General features: G+C 41.7%; 3 pseudogenes; all 3 read left to right on the forward strand.

Annotated features, from left to right (window-relative positions):
- The first annotated feature begins 1,343 nt into the window (after positions 1 to 1,343).
- Positions 1,344 to 8,396, forward strand: LOC116081116 (annotated as a pseudogene).
- Positions 8,397 to 11,099: 2,703 nt separating this feature from the next.
- LOC116081117 lies at positions 11,100 to 16,465 on the forward strand (annotated as a pseudogene).
- Positions 13,337 to 13,500, forward strand: LOC116081392 (annotated as a pseudogene).
- Positions 16,466 to 17,943: the final 1,478 nt, after the last annotated feature.

A 17,943-nucleotide genomic window follows, 5' to 3' on the forward strand; every position in this document is an offset into this window, starting at 1 on the left:
TTTTTGTCTCATGAATTGTTTTGGTTCCACTGACTCTCCTCCTTTCCACAGCAAGGGATGCCTTGTTCTGGGTCTGCCTCACAGCCTTGCTCTACTCTGTGCAGACCCACTGCAGAGCACAGGACACAGAGGAGCTGCTTCACCGTCCCTCCTGGCTTCACGTACCATTTCCCTCTGCTTCCCTTTTCCTTGCTTCTCCATAAAGAACTTCATCAGCTCCTGGTGTCTCTGAATGTTTGTAAGGATCAAAGGGACTAGGCAGGATGCTCTCACTTGTCCTAAGGCCTTGGCAGTTGTTTTAGAGGGCTGGGGAAGTGGGTAAGATGGATGCGTGCTCCTTTATGGTTGTTTTTTGGTCAAAGGCCATGAAGGGCTGTGTTCAGGGTTGAAGTTTCTTCTCCCCCGGGTGCCTTTATTAACTTCTGTGTCCTCTACACCATTTGGTTAGTGTTATGGGAAGTGTGTGAAGATGAGGATATGTGTATCCAAGGCCAGACGTGAGGTTCCCAGTAGAGTTTATTGGCAGGTGGTGATCCTGTCCTGGCCGTGACAGGAGTGGGGCATGGGACGCCACCTTTCAAGGCACACACATGTCACAGAGATAACAAGATATGGGCACCTCAACTGTAGATCAGGGCAGTGTTATAAGCCCTCACTGCATTTTTACCACAGTCCTGCCTATGTGGAAGTAACCTATCTCTAGAGGACATCATTGCCAAAACATTCTAACATCATGAATGCAGTTCCCAAAATTCATGGTAGGGATTCCTCTGAGTCCTCCAATGAACCAACTGTAATCTCTCTTGGGGGAGGAGAAAACTCACTCCAGATTTTCCCTGGATTCCATGGTAACTGCATTGAAACCTGCCAGAAATGGCCTGCCAATACCTCAACCTCTTCTATTCCTTTTTCAGTGGCTAATTCTGAGAATGGCATCAGTGCATCTGTCACTACTGTAATCTTCCCCTTCGGGAACATGTTTTCTGAGCACACCTTCACCTCAGTTTCATGTGTTGTCTTCCACAGTTGGGGTCACACAATACTATAGTCTTTCTAAACTTCTGTCCCTCAACCTTGACTAGTTTTCAATCTCTGTTAATGTGTATCTACTGCATAAAGAAATTTCTCCAATGAGGGTTGAGAGATGCACTAATTTAAGGGTATAGCAGTAGACTAGGAATTGATTTAACACTATGTCCCTTTAGCAGAATAATAACACTAGGTTCTCTCTAGGCCTGTAACCTGTTTAGACTCAGGCCCTGATATCAGTGCCAGATATGAGTCTCACCTAGTGGAACAGGACATATCCAGTCAGAAAGTGAGTAGTTATTCCAGTAACAATCATGCTACCACTACAGTAGGTAGAGTAGAAGAATGATTCTTTATAGAACTCTAAAAGATACAGTATCCCTCACCTATAACATTGCGGGCAACATTTTTCTTTTGATAGAAAAACTGATAGAAACAACAAGCTCTTTTCATGCTATGGGGCCCTTACATTTTTGGATCTTCCTGCAAAGTGTTTATTGTGTCAGAAGATTTCTAGTGGAGTATATAGGACCTTTTTAACACAAAGTCATGACCTCTACAAACCAGGATAATCTCCTTACTTTTCTATTTAAACCCCTTTTATTTCTTTCTCTTATCTTATTGTTCTAGCTAAGTTTTTGAGTAGTGTATTAAATATTATAGCAGAGAGTGCATGTCATTGACTTGTTCCGGATTTCCACAAAATAGAAAAAGAAGGAACACTACCCAATTCATTCTATGAAGCCACAATTACCCTGATAGCTAAACCATACAAAGACCCAACAAAGAAAGAGAACTTCAAACCAATTTCCCTTATGAATATCAATGCAAAAATACCCAAGAAAATTCTCACAAACCAAATCCAAAAACATCAAAACGATCATCCATCATGATCAAATAGGCTTCATCCCGGGGATACAGGGATGGTTCAATATTTGGAAATCCATCTATGTAATCCACTATATAGACAAACTCAAAGAAAAAAACCACATGATCATCTCATTAGATGTTGAGAAAGCATTTGACAAAATTCAACACCCTTCATGATAAAAGTCTTGGAAAGATCAGGAATTCAAGGTCCATACCTAAACATAGTAAAAGCAATATACAGCAAACCAGTAGTCAACATCAAACTAAATGGAGAAAAACTTGAAGCAATTCCACTAAAATCGGGAACTAGACAATGCTGTTCACTCTCTCCCTACCTATTCAATATAGTACACAAAGTCCTAGCCAGAGCAATTAGACAACAAAAGGTCAAAAGGATACAAATTGGAAAGGAAGAAGTAAAAATATCACTACTTGAAGATTGTATGATAGTATACTTAAGTGAACCCAAAATTCTACCAGAGAACCCCTAAACCTGATAAACAACTTCAGCAAAGTGGCTGGATATAAAATTAACTACAACAAATCAGTAGACATCCTCTACTCAAAGGATAAACAGATAAAAAAAGAAATTAAGGAAACAACACCCTTCACAATAATCACAAATAATATAAAATAACATCATGTGACTCTAACTAAGCAAGTGAAAGATCTGTATGACAAGAACTTCAAGTCTCTGAAGAAAGAAATCGAAGAAGATCTCAGAAGGTGGGAAGATCTCCCATGCTCATGGATTGGCAGGATTAATATAGTAAAAATGGCCATCTAGCTGAAAGCAATCTATAGATTCAATGCAATCTCATCAAAATTCGATCTCAGTTCTTCACAGAGTTAGAAAGAGCAATTGGCAAATTCATTGGAATAACAAAAAACCCAGGAGAGCAAAAACTATTCTCAACAATAAAAGAACTTCTGGGGGAATCACCATGTCTGACCTCAAGCTGTACTACAGAGCAATTGTGATAAAAACTGCATGGTACTGGAAGAGTGACAGGCAGGTAGGTCAATGGAATAGAATTGAAGACCCAGAAATGAACCCACACACCTATGGTCACTTGATCTTTGACAAAGGACCTAAAACCATCCAGTGGAAAAAAGACAGCACTTTCAGCAAATGATACTGGTTCAACTGGCAGTTAGCATGTAGAAGAACGCAAATTGATCCAGTCTTATCTCCTGTACAAAACTCAAGTCCAAGTGGATCAAGGACCTCAACATAAAACTAGATACACTGAAACTAATAGAAAAGAGAGTGGGGAAGAGCCTCGAGCACATGGGCACAGGGGAAAATTTTCCTGAACAGAACACCAATAGCTTATGCTCTAAGATCAAGAATTGACAAATTGGACCTCATGAAGTTGCAAAGCTTCTGTAAGGCTAAGGACACTGTAAATAGGACAAAATAGCAACCAACTGATTGGGAAAAGATCTTTACCAACCCTACATCTGATAGAGGGCTAATATCCAATATATACAAAGAACTCAAGAAGTTACACTCCAGAGAAACAAATAACCCTATTTAAAAATGGGGTACAGAGCTAAACAAAGAATTCTCAACTGTAGAATACCAAATGGCTGAGAAGCACCTAAAGAAATGTTCAACATTCATAGTCATCAGGGAAATGTAAATTAAAACAACCCTGAGATTCCACCTCACACCAGTCAGAATGGCTAAGATCAAAAACTCAGGTGACAGCAGATGCTAGCAAGGTTGTGGAAAAAGAGGAACACTCCTTCATTGCTGGTGGGATTGGAAGCTGGTACAACCACTCTGGAAATCAGTTTGGCAGTTCCTCAGAAAATTGGACATAGTACTACCAGAGGACCCAGCTATACCACTCCTGGGCATACACCCAGAAGGAGCACCAATATATAATAAGGACACATACTCCACTATGTTCACAGCAGCCTTATTTATAATGCCAGAAACTGGAAACAACCCAAATGTCCCTCAACAGAGGAATGGATACAGAAAATGTGATACATCTACACAATGGAGTAGTACTTAGCTATTAAAAACAATTAATTTATGAAATTCTTAAGGAAAAAGATGGATCTGAAGAATATCATCCTGAGTGAAGTAACCCAATCACAAAAGAACACACATGGTATGCACTCACTGATAAGTGGATATTAGCCCTGAAGCTCAGAATACCCAAAATACAATCCATAAACCACAAGAAACACAAGAAAAAAGACCAAAGTGTGGCTACTTCAATCCTTCTTAGCAAAGAAAACAAAATACCCATGGAAGGAGTTGCAGAGACAAACTATGAAGCAGAGATTGAAGGAAGGGCAATCCAGAGACTGCTCCATCTGGGAATCCTTTTCATATTCAATCATCAAACCCAGACACTATTGTCAATGCCGCAAGTGGTGGCTGACAGGAGCCTGATATAGCTGTCTCCTGAGAGGTCTGCCAGTGCCCCACTAATACACAAGTAGAGTCTCACAGCCATCCATTGGACTAAGCACAGGGTCCCCAATGAAGGAGCTAGAGAAAGGACCCAAGGAACTGAAGGGATTGCAGCTCCTTAGGGTGAACAACAATATGAACTAACTAGTACCCTCAGAGCTCCCAGGGACTAAACTACCAACCAAAGAGTACACTTGGTGGGACTCATGGCTCCAGCTCCATATTTAGCAGAGGAGGGCATAGTCAGTCCTCAATTGGAGGAGAGGCCCTTGGTCCTGTGAAGGCTCTATGCCCCAGCATAGGGGAATGCCGGGGCCAGTAAGTGGGAGAGGGTGGGTTGGTGAGCAAGGCGAGGGGGGAAGAAACAGGGTTTGTTTTGTTTTGTTTTTTTTTTTTGGAGGGGAAACCAGGAAAGGGGATAACATTTAAAATGTAAATAAAAAATCTAATAAAAAATTTTTATCTGGCTGAGTACAGGAAAGTGTCATGTTTGACCTCCCCATACAGAGGCAGATTGAACTGAATGCATCCAGTTGGTTTCCCAGAATACAGGATCCAAGCATAATTCTCCTTCAGACACCAGCCAACCCTTCTCTACACCCACTCAGAGCCCTGGAAATGATGTCAGCATATTAACTCAGAAGGCAATGAAGACCCTTCAAATCTACATCCAGAGACATCTGAATGTCCACCCTCAGGTTACTCAAGATATGCCTAGTATATCATCAGATATCCCTATTACAGGATTACAAGAGTGATGAAGCATCCAAGATTAGTGAGGCTATGTCAAGACAAAACATAAACACAGACACAAGCACTGTCCCACCCAGCACAACTGGTTTTTCGGATGCTTTCTGAACACTTCTAACCTAGTTCAATGGACAAAGACCAGTCCTTATATATGACAAAAAGCTACAGCTCCAGGACATGGCTCACAATGAACCTTATATCTCTCCAAGTGATACCATCAAAACAAATCCAGCCAGAGGTAGAGCTGATGACCAGCTCACACTCTAAGTTCAGGACAGCCCAGCCCACAGCCTGCCTGGCCATGTCCACCAAGGAGGCCACACTCTTCCTTGGGTCTCCAAACATATATTCAAAGACACATTCCAGATGACAGGGATCAAGACCTGCTCAAGTGTGTCCTGTTCCCCAAGCCCTACCCCTACCCCACCTCCCACCGGGTTCCTCACTGTTTATAATATATAGACAATGTAGGCTCTATCTCTGCACATAAATGAGCAATGTGCTAAGAAGTCCCTGCCACATGACTGAGCACCAATCCAAAGCATGGCAGGTAAGCACCAACCAGAGCATGAACTAGGAACACCAACTCAGAGCATGACAGGCAAACCTCTGGTACAGAGCTCCGTGACTCTATGCATATCATGCCATGACTCTGAAAGTGGCCTGGCATGTTCTCAGATATAGAATGACAAACTAAGTTTGAGGATCAGCAGGAGGTAAGAGAGCCTGAGGAACGTAGAATGGGGAGCAGAGACAAAGAACTCATCTGAGGTTCATCCTAAAATCCAGACCCTTAAATTTGTTTCTGCCAAAGGTAAAGGGAGGATTAGTGAACATCTTTCCAGAGGTAGGCATGCTTCCTGCCCAAAAAATTATGTGCCACTTTCTTAGAAGCTGGAAGGGAAGCCATCACTGAGCAGGACATCAGAGATAGGAGGAGCCAGGCAAAGAGATCACAGGCTGGAGTTGAAGTAAAGATAGAGTCTTGAATAGGGTATCAGTGAAGGCTGGAGGGGTAGGACAATGGAGAAATAGAAGTTCTGCTTACAGACAGCTTCTCAATATCAACAGATAGAGGCAAGCAAACCTGGGCAGGGGCAGGGGTCTCCTGAGAGGGGCTCTAATTAGATACAATGAAGTCAGTATCCTAAGCCACCCAGAGGGGAAAAGGCACCTGAAAGACTAGGTCAACTATTTATGTTTAGAAGGATGAGACAGAAGGATGTATACTGGAGGAAAGGAGACAAAGTCTCTAGAAATACTCAGTAATGGGAAGATAGCTTGCTCATTTCTTGCACAACATCAGTTAGTTACCCTGGTTAGGTATGGCCAGACTAAGGATCTGGTATCTACCACCTTCCCCTGATGACTTCAGTTTCCCTAAGTATTCGTACACACCAAGCTTCTTTTGGAACCAAGAGACAATGCTGCCACTGTCCCCACAGGACAGGACAGTCATGGTGGTCTCAAATTTATAACCCTCAATCTCAGCTTCAGCTCCAGCTTCTGCCCTGTTCCTCATTTTCTTCACAACCTTGACCTCAGTGCCATGTGTGCCCAGGGCTTCAGGGCCATGGATGAGACCCAAGATGGCTGACACCTGACTCTTTGTAAGGATACAAGAAGGATCCGGATCAAAAGTTTGGGGTGAAAGGAATAAAGAGGGAAGATGGGGACCAAAGGGATCAATAGTCAAGAACATGACTAGCAACTGAACACTTCCCTGACAGAGACATGGAGGACTTGGCGTCACCACGTGAAGGCCACAGCTTTGAGATGGATGGTCCCACAAACTGTAATTGTCACTAGAGGGAGTCAGGGTACCTGGACACTGGTCTTGACTCTGTACCTGTTGGATCAGGTCATCTTAACCTCCAGGATGAGATCTCAACAATCAAGGAAATTGCAACCAGCCTCTGCTATCCATCATTGGGCAGCTGGTCACCTCCAGGGCCCTGTGTCGTCTCATAAAACACACTTCAATATTTTAGTCAAAATTCTAGAAAATCCAGTTTTATGTAGCTGCTCAAGCATGATCAAGCCTTTATGGGGAATAAAAATTCTGACTATGGCCTTTTGGATGGCAATAGCGAGAGGACAAGATGTAATTACTAATGTCTCCCAGTTAGATGGAGAATCCTCTAAGATTCACCACCCGAAGATTTAGATTTAATTGGCTTACAAGATTAGGATTTTAGTTGATGCTCCCAGCGATTGAGTTACCATTGTTTCTGAACTAAGTTTGTGTGGTGTTTTCCTTCACTCAGTGGCTTGACTGGGTTCCAGAGAGAAAGATCTTGGTAATGTTCTGACCTCTTCAAAGGCCAAAGCTGTTAATGGTAAAGTGGAGAGCAGTGATAGTGGGGCTGAGTCCGAGGAAGAAGAAGCCCAAGAAGAGTTAAAAGGAGCAGAACAGAGTGGCAGTGATGATAAGAAAATGATGAAGAAATCAACAGATAAGAATTTGGAAATCGTTGTTACCATCTACTATAAAGATAGCTTTGCTCGGGATATACAGAGAGACATTCATACTGATTTTTCCTGGAGTACCAGAAGCAGTGAAGATGAAAAACCTGGGGATCAGAGCTCACAGCCGACAGGAAATGCTGTCGTCTGTGTTCACCAAGATATAAATGAAGACCCTAGTGAAGATGCTTCAGGAATACATCATGTGACAAGTGATTCAGAGAGTGAAGTACACTGTGATTCTATGGAGCAATTTGGACAAGAAGAGTATCACTTAGGTGGTGATCCTACTCAGCAGCACTTGGAAAGTCTGGGCTTTGTGAAGATGCTCAACCATCTCCTAGAAATGGCAGCATTGGGGAAATGCAGATGGTAGCAGTCAAGGGGAAAGGTGAAGTGAATTGAAGCACAGAGGAGAAGATGGCAGAAGTAGCAGTGGAGCACCATACCATGAGAAGAGAGGCGGAGAGAGTGAGGACTTCTCCAGTGTCAGGAGAGGGAGAGTAGGGCATAGAATGCCACATATGAGCGAAGGAGCCAAGGGTCGACAAGTAGAAAGATGGAGAATGCTGGGGCTCAGACTGAGGGTCCAGAGGCAGCCTCAATGAGCAGATCACTCTTGTGCTCATTAGATTGCAGGAGGAAATGCAGAATGTCCTTCAGAGACTTTATAAACTGGAAACACTAACTGCTTCACAGGCAAAATTATCTTTGCAGACAAGTAATCAGTCCTCACAGAGACCATCTTGGTGGACCTGGCTCATTAGCTTTTGCTATTCTATGGCCTTTTATTTCTCAGTGGTTGGTGTATTTGTATTATCAAAGAAGGAGAAGAAAAATAAATTGAAGAAATAGCCTAAAGAAGACTCAAGAAGACTGCTGGGCCTGGATGACCTAAGAAATGGATTGGAAATGAAGTGGAATTCACAAGAAAATCTCCGTTTTGATGATTACATTTCTTGTTTGTCCAGTAGTTTGGTTTATATACATAAATACTCTCTGCACTACACAAATGGTAACATTTTAAAGACTAATATTGCTGATACTTGAAAAACCAATCTCAACTAGATTTTAAGTAGACTTACTCTTTTCGAGCTTGAAGGACTATGTTATTAAGCATTGTTCAGTCATGATCACCTGACTTTCTCCCGTAAGAATTATAAGCTGTGTTTCTAAGGCATAGTTCCAACGATGAGATAAAATTTATACTTTTTACTTTTCTATATTAAACACAAGAAAGAATGCAAAAACAAGAGTGTCTTTTAAATAATGTTAAATCAATTTTGTATCAGTCACTGAACTGTCAGCTATGTAGCAGAAAACTGACGGAAGAGTCCTCTGCATTCTTTGTGGTCTGCACAGAAGACTGGGCTCTGTTTAGTGGCTTGATTTCCCTGGCTTGCTCAGGGGAACTCAGAAGATCATCTTGTACTGTGCTTACTGTTTACAAATGATTCACTGAACAGACTTAACTAGATGATGGAAATGATGACTAGGCCTAATGTGGGTGTAAAAGTGTATTCCTACTCTAGAGATGGTTAATCAGACTTTAATTCAACCTTACACACGTAATCCTTTGTAACCATTTTTCTTCTCAGTGTCTACGTCCTAAGGTGCTTTGCAGTAAAATGAAAACTTATTTATACTGTTTTTACTAAGGTAACAAAAGCATGGAAACCCTTTCTTCTGCAAGTGGTAAACGACAGTCTGGATTCTTGACCTTTTAGTGCCTCAGTTTTCCTCTGGGGAAACTTTACAATGTATCAGAAGTACTTTCAAATAGTAAACGACAGTCTGGATCCTTAACCTCTTAGTGCCTCAGTTTTCCTTTGGGGTATACTTCACAAGGTATCAGAAGTGCTTTCAGTCTACTGAAATAGGGTCTCTATGTCCACATACTTAAGGAATGCCTAATTAATGGACACTGAAGTTCCTTCCAGCCATTAGAACAGAAGGAAGATTAATTTAGATCCTGGAAGACTGTATTTGAAAAATAATCTTCCTTGTGTACTTTCCCATACCTGTGCTCAGTAATATATTTTATGCTTTGAAGATTTAATTTGAAAACTTTCTAGCAAATCCTTTTCTGCTTTTCCTTTTGGGACAGAGTCTGGGTAGCTCATGCCAGCCTCCAGCTCTCTATGCAGCTAAAGATGACCTTGGTGGCCTGATGCTCCTGTCTCTCCTTTTCAGTTTCTGGGACCACAGGCAGTTACCCCATGGCCAGCTTTAGAGAGTAAAACATTTTAATTTGTTCTTTATTTGTATAACATTGGGGGCATTAGCATTAGGTTTTGAATATTTTCAGTAAGAGGAAAAGAATCCATCTCAAGAATATAGGGTTGTTCTTTGAAAAAAAAAAAAGTATGAGAACATAATTTCTGTCCTAGACTTTACAATTTTTTAAAACTGTAACTATTTTTAAATTGTGTATTGCAACTTGGTGGATATGCCTAAACTAGTCTACTGGCTTTAGTTTATGATTAAAAAGCCTCAAATCTTCTACTTTTTAAAAGGAAGAAAAAAAGCAAATAACTGAATTATTACAGAAAACTTTAGACCTGTGGGGGGTTTTTTGGTTTGGTTTGGTTTGGTTTTGGTTTTTTGAGACAGGGTTTCTCTGTGTAGCCCTGGCTGTCCTGGAACTCACTCTGTAGACCAGGCTGGCCTCGAACTCAGAAATCCTCCTGTCTCTGCCTCCCAAGTGCTGGGATTAAAGGCGTGCACCACCACCACCCGGCGGAGTTTTTTGTTTTAAACTACGAAAGAAGTTGTTATGATAAAGCAATGGCTTTTTTTTTCTTATATAAATAGAATGCAAATCAAAGATGTAACCAGTTGTGATTCATTGCAAGTAGTCAAGTGTAACCAATTCCTAAGGGCAACCATTTCTATCTTATATATCAGAATTACTTTATAGTTTGAAAGCACTTAGCACACACCTCTTGTATATAAAGGATATAATTACAGGATATGGCGGTATGCTTTAAAACATGAACCTCATTTTAAAAATCTACAGCTATGATTTTTTTTTTAATGATCAACTTTTCTGTTTATTGTAAAACTAAGTTGAAAAATAAAAGGTTAATGAGAAAAAATTCTGACTATGAGCCATGCAGTGGCTAATACCACTTGTTGCTTTTGAAGAGGGATTGGGTTTAATCCACAGCACCAACTTGGGGATGTACAATCATCTGTAACTCCAGTTCCTGGTGATCCAGTGCCTTCTTTTTGGTCTCCATGAGCACCAGGGACATATGTCATACTCATACACTCATACACATAAAATAATATAAATAAATCTTTTTTATTATCAATCAATCCATTCGTTTGCATCTCAAATGATATCCCACTTCCCAGTTACCCCTCCACCAGCCCCCTATCCCATGATATTCAGCTTCCCGGTTACTGCTCCACCAATCCTCCATCCCATATCCACCCTTCCCCCTCTCCTTTGCCTGTATGAGGGTGTTCCTCCACCCACCCATACTCTCCCACCCCACCACTCCAGCATCCCTCTACACTGGAGCATCAAACCTCCCCAGGACCAATGGTCTCCCCTCCCAATGCTGTCAGGTAAGGCCATCCTCTGCTACCTATGTATCTGGAACCATGGATCCCTCCAGGTACACTCTTGGTTGGTGGTCTAGATCCTGGGAGAACTGGGTGGTCAGGTCAACCTATGTTATTCTTCCAATGGGGTTGCAATTCCCCTCTGCTCCTCCTGTCCTTTTGCCAGCTCCCTCCTCTGGCCTCCTCTCCCGACTCCGGTTCCCTGAGCTCAGTCTGATGATTGACTCCAAGCACCCATATCTGCATTGGTCAGTTGCTGCCCAGACCTCCCAAGGATCCATCACACTAGCTTCCTGTCAGCAAGCGCCTCTTAACCAGGGCAATAGAGTTGGGGTTTGGTATCTGCAGACATCATGCATCCCCAGGTGGGGCAGTCCACGACTGGCCCTTCCTTCAGTCTCTGTTCCATTTTTTGTCCCTGTTCTTCCTTTGGACAGGAACATTTCTGGGTTAAAAGATTTGAGATGAGTGGGTGGCCCCATCCCTCAACCAGGAGCAGTGCCTATCTATTGGAGGTGGTCTCAACAGGTTCTGACTCCCCCTTCTCTGGGCATTTCTGCTAAAGTCATCCCTGTTGGTTCTGGGAGCCTCACATGTCTCTGGTGTCTGGGACTCTCTAGTGGCCTTCCCCAGTTCCTCATTCCTCCCTCCCCTGCTATATATTTTTGTTCAATTTCCTGACCTTCTGTACCTCTCTCACATCTCCTCCAGTTCCTGATACTAGCCCCCTTATTTCTTCCCCTTCTACTGTCCCTCCCAGGTCTCCCTCTCCCTCTACCTCCCATGATAGTTCTGTTCTCCTCTCAATGCAGAACTGAAGCACCCACACCCTGGTCTTCCTTCATTCTATGCTCCATATGGTCTATCAGTTGTATCATGGGCACTGTGAGCTTTTGGGCTATTATCCACTTACTAGTGAGTACATACCATGTGTGTTCTCTTATGTCTGTGTTACCTCACTCAGGATATTTTCCAGTTCTATCCATTTACCTGTGAATTTCATGAAGGCATTGTTTTTTATCACTGCATAGTACTACATTGTGTATGTACCACATTTTCTGTATCCATTCTTCTCTTGAGGGATATCTGAGTTCTTTTCAGCTTCTGGCTATTATAAATAAGGCTGCCATGAACATAGTGGAGCATGAGTCCTTGTTATATGTTGGAGCATCTTCTGGGTATATGCCCAGGAGTGGTGTAGCTGGGTCCTCAGGTAATACTATGTCCAATTTTCTCAGGACTGCCAGATTGATTTCCAAAGTGGTTTTACCAGCTTGGAGTCCCATTAGTAATGGAGGAGTGCTCCTCTTTCTTCACAACCTCGCCAACATTTACTGTCACCTTCATTTTTTATCTTAGTCATTCTGATTGGTGTGAGGTTGAATCTCAGGGTCATTTTGACTTGCATTTCTGATGACTAAAGATGCTGAACATTTCTTTAAGTGCTTCTTATCCATTTGAGATTCTTCAGTTGAGAATTCTCTATTTAGCTCTGGACTCAACTTTTTAATAGGGTTATTTAGTTCTCTGAAGTCTACCTTCTTGAGTTTTTTGTATATTTTGGATATTAGCCCTCTGTGGGATATAGGGTTGGTAAAGATTTTTTCCCAATCTGTGGGTTGCCATTTTGTCCTATTGACAGTGTCCTTTACTTTACAGAAGTTTTTCAACTTTATGAGGTCCCATCTGTCAATTGTTGATGTTAAAGCATAAGCCATTGGTGTTCTGTTCTGGAAGTTTTCCCATGTGTTCAAGGCTCTCCCCCACTTTCTCTTCTATTAGATTCAGTGTATCTGGTTTTATGTGGAGGTCCTTGATCCATTTAAACTTGGACTTTGTACAGGAAGATAGGAATGTGCCAATTTGCATTCTTCTATATATTGAATGCTAGTTGAACCAGCACCATTTGTTGAAAATGCTGTCTTTTTTCCACTGGATGGTTTTAGTTTCTTTATCAAAGATCAAGTGACCATAGGTGCGTGGGTTCACTTCAGGGTCTTCAGTTCTTTTCCATTGATCTACCTGCCTGCCTCTGTACCAATATCGTGCAGTTTTTATCACTATTGGTCTATAGTATAGCTTGAGGTCAGGGATGGTGATTCCTCCAGTTCTTTTATTGTTGAGAATAGTTTTCACTATCCTAGGTTTTTTGTTAGTCCAAACAAATGTGAGAATGGCTCTCTCTAACTCTATGAAAAATTGAGTTAGAATTTTATCGCTTCTCGGCCTTTTGGCTAAGATCAAGTGTAGAATTTTGATGGGGATTGCATTGAATCTGTAGATTGCTTTTGGCAAGATGGCTATTTTTACTCTATTAATCCTGCCAATCCATGAGCATGGGAGATCTTTTCATCTTCTGAGATCTTCTTCAATTTCTTTCTTCAGAGATTTGAAGTTCTTGTAATAGAGATAGTTCACTTACTTGGTTAGAGTCACACCAAGATATCATATATTATTTATGACTATTGTGCAGGATATTGTTTCCCTAATTTCTTTCTCAGCCTGTTTACCCTTTGAGTAGAGGAAAGCTACTGATTTGATAGAGATAATTTTATATCCAGCCACTTTGTTTATCAACTGTAGGAATTCTCTGGTAGAGTTTGGGAGTTCCTTATGCATACTATCATATCATCTGCAAACAGTGATATCTTGACCTACTCCCTCCCAATTTGTATCCCTTTGATCTCCTTTTGCTGTCTAATTGCTCTGGCTAGAACTTCAAGTACAATATTGAATAGGTAGGGAGAGGGTGGCATCTTTGCCTTGTCCCTGATTTTAATGTGATTGCTTTGAATTTCTCACCATTTAGTTTGATGTTGGCTATTGTTTTGCTGTATATTGCTTTTATTGTCTTTAGGAATTGTTTATATAGTGGATTACATTGATGGATTTCTGTATATTGAACCATCCCTGCATCCCTGAGATGAAGCCTACTTGATCATGATGGATGATCGCTTTGATGTATTCTTGGATTTGGTTTGCAAGAATTTTATTGAGTATTTTTGCATCAATATTCAGAAGGGAAATTGGTCTGAAGTTCTCTTTCTTTGTTGGGTCTTTGTGTGGCTTAGGTATTAGTGTAACTGTGGCTTCATAGGAAGAATTGGGTAGTGTTCCTTCTGTTTCTATTTTGTGAAATAGTTTGAAGAGTATTGGTATTAGGTCTCCTTTGAGGGTCCGAGCATTCTGTACTAAACCCATCTGATCCTGGGCTTTTTTGGTTGGGAAACTTTTAATGAATGCTCCTATTTCTTTAGGAGTTATGGGACTGTTTAGATTGTTTATCGTATCCTGATTTAGCTTTGGTACTTGGTATCTGTCTAGAAAATTGTCCATTTCATCCAGATTTTCCAGCTTTGTTGAGTATAGGCTTTTGTAGTTGGATCTGATGAATTTCCTCAGTTTCTGTTGTTATGTCTCCCTTTTCATTTCTGATTTTATTAATTTGGATACTGTCTCTGTGCCCTCTGGTTAGTCTGGCTAAGGATTTATCTATCTTGTTGATTTTCTCAAAGAACCAGCTCCTGGTTTGGTTGACTCTTTGTATAGTTCTTTTTGTTTCTACTTGGTTGATTTCAGCCCTGAGTTTGATTATTTCCTGTGTCTACTTCAGGGATCTAGTGCACTCTTCTGGCATCTTCAGGCACTTGCACACATATGGCATACACACACACAGACACACACATATAAATGTAAATAAAATAAGTCATTAAAATAAAAGGATTAATTTAAAGTGAAGCTGAGGGCTGCCTCTACTCCCAACTTGTATCAGCTTATCCTGCCTGCTTGCCCACATGCATGATGCCTGCTCCTCATGAGCTGGGATCCCAGTGACTTTGGACTAGTCCCAGGCCCACTGATGCAGTCCACACTGAAGAAGGGACCTGAAGTATCAGGGACCAGCAAGGGAGGAATGCAGCCTCCATCAACACCCCAATAACAGTCAGAATAAGTTGGGTGGCAGCAGCTCCCAAATAGAACAGCTGCAGCAGCTCCTGGGAAGAAGTTAGTTCTGGCTGGTCCAGAAATGAAGACCCCAGTAACAGGCAACTGTATCCAACTTTGACCCCACCAAACTGGTAACATGCAGTTAAATTCAAGACAATCTTGGCATGTTGTTCTGGTCACCCAATCAGAGTCTTTCAGAAGCAAAACTACAAATACATTGGTGTCGCCAAAGAGAAACATAAGTACAACATGGAGCAGGCTCTTGGGATGCTCTTTTGGCATAAGCATAATACTGAAAAAAAATCATTGGCTGATTTGTCCAACTTTATCCCCTTTCCAAATATGTAGACTATAGGTTCTTTGAGCCTTCAGTTTGGGGGAAACTTCCTAGAATCCAGCAAATGATCCCTGATAGCAAATCTGGTGAATTTTACTACTCTTGGAAGAAAACTAGAACTAAAATCTGTATGATGGATCTTCACACTTGGAAACAAAAGCAGGAGTAGGTGAGAGTGAACTGGAAAAGTCAAATGGAAGTAACCCACTGAATATGACTGATCCAAACAAGGAAAGCAAAAGGAGGTGCCCCACACTGAGTCAGTTCCTCAGGTCAGAAAAAAAGAGAAGCACTGCACACAAGCTAAAAATATAGCAAAAAAGAAACATTCAGAAGGAATGTTTCTCAAGAAGATATGGTTGTGCTAATGTTGCTACAACCATAGTGCTGAGACAACTGGACATGGTCTCCATCAAACTACCAAATGACAGAATACCACACAAATAGTGGGTTTTGTTGTTTCTTTGTTTGTGGTTTTTTTGTTTGTTTCTTTGTTTGTTTTGAGACAGGATTTCTATGTGTAGCCCTGGCTGTCCTAGAACTTATTCTATAGGCCAGGCTAGCCTCAAACTCAGAGATCTGCCTGCCTCTGCCTCTCCAGTACCACGGTGTGCTGATGAACAATGTTCTTAAAGAAAAGTTTGATGGTGGAATAGAGCCTTACCTACTTCCAGAGGTCATTCAGAAATGCAACACACTCTGGACTCCAGAAGAACAGCTTCTCACTATACAAGCCATTAGGAAATATGGGCAAGACTTTCAGGCAATCTCAGACGTAACTGGGAACAAGTCAGTTGTTCAGGTGAAAAACTTTTTTCTAACTTATCAGCACCACTTCAACATAGATAAAGTTTTACACAAATGGGAAGTGGATACAGTAAAGACCAATGGGCCCAGTAACCAGACATGTGGTAAGTCCCCAAGTGGCTCTATCAAGGTCCACGAGAAAAATATGAAGCTGCCTATGTCTCCAGCATAAGATACGCACTTATCTCATGAAAAGTGCTGGTAGCTTTGAACACTCAGTGTGACGATGTGTTATCTAGATATCATGTATTACATCATCTAAACATCTACATCACATCTCTTTGAACAAGCAGCTACTACCAAAAAAGGCATCTGCTTTAATTCTTTGCTCATTCCTCCATGGTGGCACAACATCACAGACAGCACTGTTGCATCTCACTCTACCTAAGGGCTAGAGGACCCATGTTATCTCCCTTTCCAATGCTGCCCTAATGTTGCTTCGGTGAAACTGAAAGTACACTGACAGCCCCAGGCTGAAGCCGGCCACCTGTGGTGCAAGACAATAGCCCACAAACACTGCAGCTCCTCCTGAAATCAAAGATGAACTCACACAGCTAACTTCTGTCAAGACTCCCATTTGAAGTCTGAGCACCTTAAACAAGACTGCAATGTGAGGCACTGAGAACCAGCATCACTAAGTCTGCTGTTGTCTGCTGTCTTATTTATGTTATGTATATGCTATGTTTGGATATTGTAGTTTCTCTTTGCTGCCTGGATATAAAAACCCATTTCACCCCAAGAAAAGCACACTTTGATACATTTACTTAGCGTCCTCCTGTCTTTGTTCTCGACCCGTTTATTCCCACAGGTCTGGTCCAATCTCCAGTTCGAAGTTACCCACGACCCGTGTAGATCCGCTGGTCAGACACTACAGACCCACAGCCTGCACACCTCAGGGCTGGGACCTACCCTCCTTCCAGTTGGCTTTTCAGAGCTTCATCAATGCCAGCTCTCCTTGTCAACAGCTTCAGAATAGGTAGTCTTGAAAAGCCCAGCTCTCTTCCTGCATAGCCTGCAGTTTCTACTTTGTGCACAGTGTAATTCTCAAAAGGCTATATAGGCCTTCTAGAAAATTTCTCCCATTCTTTCCTGGGGTAGCAACCTAAGTAATATGATGCTTCTTTGGAAATCACAATCCCTTTACAGACCATATTGTCACTTTTATCATATCAAACTTCCTGACACAACTCCTATTTCCCTAAACAGAGGGCAGAGTTATGGCTATAGATCAGGTGGCTTCTCTCCACTTTCTCTCTTCCTTAACTCTTTCCTTTTTCTCTTTTCCAAGTTGTGAAAGCTCATTTGCAGCAACTGTCCTTGGACATTGTTCAATACTTTCTGCCTTCAGTCTTCAATACTGTGATCCCTGGAAGTGGGTGCACCCATCTCTTCTTGATCCTCAGCTATCACCATCATCCCCAGCTCCAAGAGATTTTGGTTCATATCACTGTAACTGGTGCTTGTACATTTGGAATTGGTGTCTTCTCCTTCTGGCAATCCCTTTTTTGTTCAAGTGTCTTACTTAAAGTTAATTGCTTGCCAAAGATGATTGGCATTGGGGTGTAGCAGATGAGGAGAACTTCTGCATATTTGACTAAGTGCAAACAGTAACTGTCAGGTCAGATCAATAAAGGATATTAAGGGACCCACCAATGGTTTTCTAGATGCTACACACCATTAGCTCTCATCCTCTTGGCGTGCCTGGCCATTGTATGTCACTTCATGTGTC

Source organism: Mastomys coucha, unplaced genomic scaffold (genome assembly GCF_008632895.1).
Source record: "Mastomys coucha isolate ucsf_1 unplaced genomic scaffold, UCSF_Mcou_1 pScaffold6, whole genome shotgun sequence".
Taxonomy (NCBI): domain Eukaryota; kingdom Metazoa; phylum Chordata; class Mammalia; order Rodentia; family Muridae; genus Mastomys; species Mastomys coucha.